General features: G+C 47.1%; 1 pseudogene across 1 annotated transcript; it reads right to left on the reverse strand.

Moving 5' to 3' along the window:
* Nucleotides 1-236: 236 nt before the first annotated feature.
* Nucleotides 237-1,145, reverse strand: LOC112615937 (annotated as a pseudogene). The gene has a single exon (XR_003117512.1). The product of XR_003117512.1 is annotated as a chloride intracellular channel protein 4 pseudogene (transcript).
* Nucleotides 1,146-2,384: the final 1,239 nt, after the last annotated feature.

Below are 2,384 nucleotides of genomic sequence, written 5' to 3' on the forward strand. Positions count from 1 at the left end.
TGATCCGCCTGCTTCGGCCTCCCAAAGTGCTGGGATACAGGCATGAGCCACCGCGCCGAGTCAAGGAGTGTATATTTTAAGATAACTACTATACCTTGTCTATCCTTGATCCTAATTTTCAATAACTGCATGTTCATGCAAAATATAGTTTCTACGCTATAAGAAGAAGAGTAGCCTGTTAGGAAAAGCATATTCTTAGGGGAAGACATGAAGACATCTCTTTCATAAATGCGATTTTACTTGGTAGGTCTTTTGGCATCACTATAAGCTATTTCAACCTCCTTATCACTGGGACAGGTATTGAGGAACTCATCCCTACTGTATGCATTAGTTAGGTAGCTCCAGATGCCAGTCATCTCTTTTGGAATATCAAAGTTGTGATATTTTTTGGCCACCACCTTGACAATATGCAGTTTGGGCAGCAGGTTGCAATTAGCTAATGTCATTTCGTTGCCATCCAGAAATTTACGTGTAGAAAACTTAATGTCCTCTATACTATTTTCATCAGTTTCATCAGGGAGAGGAGAATTCAGATATTTATCCAGTTTCTGCAGAGTTTTTAGGAGATCCTTCTCCAGTGCTTCATTAGCCTCACGCCTTCAATTCTTGATAAATGCAGAGAATTTGGCAAAGATGTCCATTCCAGCAGTATTTGATTCTGGGTGTTTTGGTGAAAGCTTTAAGTACTTGGGAGGGCATAAGACTTCTTCAAGAAATTCCTCAATCTTACTTACATCCGTTTTGACTTCACTGTTGAAACTTATAAATGGTGGGTGGGTCCCGGGAGCTAAGTTCTGAAGGTCTGCAGGCTTCCTTTTCAGGTCAACAGTTGTGACACTAAATACAACTCCTTTGAGTCAATGAATCATGAAGAGCCTCTGGGAAAAGGGGCAGTTTCCTATGCTTTCACCATCACTGCCAGCTTTGACGAGGTGCTCAATGAGGGGCTCTGTGTTCTCCTCCTTCAGCTCGTTCAGCGGCATCGACAACGCCATGGCCGGCTCGGCTACGCTCCGCTAACGGCGACGGCTGCTGCTGCTGCTTTTGCTCCTGCTCCGGGGCTGCTCCGACTGCCGGCTCCCGCTGCAGTGCTCGCTGGACAGTCCGGCGTCTAGCTGGCCGTGGCCTCGGCTCCTCAGCATCTCCCCTCCCCACGTGCCCCGCGCGCGACCAGTTGATCATCTTACAAACGCACTTGATTATTGGCCGGGCGCGGTGGCTCACGCCTGTAATCCCAGCACTTTGGGAGGCCGAGGTGGGCGGATCACAACAAGGTCAGGAGTTCGAGACCAGCCTGGCCAACATGGTGAAACCCCATCGCTACTAAAAATACAAAAAAAAAAAAAAAAAAAAAAATTAGCTGGTCGTGGTGGTGTGCGCCTGTAATCCCAGCTACTCAGGAGGCTGAGGCAGGAGAATCGCCTGAACTCGGGAGGCAGAAATTGCAGTGAGCTGAGATTGTGCCACTGCACTCCAGCCTGGGGGACAGAGAAAGACTCCATCTAAAAAAAAAAAAAAAAAAAAAAAAGTACTTGATATTACTCACAAATTGTGAGGCTGAAAAAACGTTTCTAAATTATTAATAAGAAAAGGCCGGCGAGGTGGCGCCTGTAATCCCAGCACTTTGGGAGGCTGAGGCAGGCGGATCACGAGGTCAGGAGGTAGAGACCTACCGGCTAAATGGTGAAACCCCATCTCTACTAAAAATACAAAAAATTATCTGGGCATGGTGGCGCGTGCCTGTAGTCTCAGCTACTCAGGAGACTGAGGCAGGAGAATCGCTTGAACCTGGGAGGCGGAGATTGCAGTGAGCCGAGATGGCACCACTGCACTACAGCCTGGGCAACAGAGCAAGACACCATCTCAAAAAAAAAAAAAAGAAAGAAATTTTGATCAACCATGATTTTTTTTCCCTGGATTTTGCACTGTTTAATTTATCAGCTGTTTATTTTTATTTTTATTTTTATTTTTTGAGACGGAGTGTTGCTCTGTCACCCAGGCTGGAGTGCAGTGGCGCGATCTCGGCTCACTGCAAGCTCCGCCTCCCGGGTTCCCGCCATTCTCCTGCCTCAGCCTCCCGAGTAGCTGGGACTACAGGCGCCCGCCACCTCGCCCGGCTAGTTTTTTTTTGTATTTTTAGTAGAGACGGGGTTTCACCGTGTTAGCCAGGATGGTCTCGATCTCCTGACCTCGTGATCTGCCCACCTCGGCCTCCCAAAGTGCTGGGATTACAGGCTTGAGCCACCGCGCCCGGCCTATCAGCTGTTTAAATCTTGCTATTTGTGGTGATTTCTCATTGTAAATATTCCCTTTTGTACCTAATTTTGCATTTGTAATTTTGAAATTTTTTTTTCAAGGAAGGCTCCCAGAATTGTGTAAGCATC

Source organism: Theropithecus gelada, chromosome X (assembly GCF_003255815.1).
Source record: "Theropithecus gelada isolate Dixy chromosome X, Tgel_1.0, whole genome shotgun sequence".
NCBI lineage: Eukaryota > Metazoa > Chordata > Mammalia > Primates > Cercopithecidae > Theropithecus > Theropithecus gelada.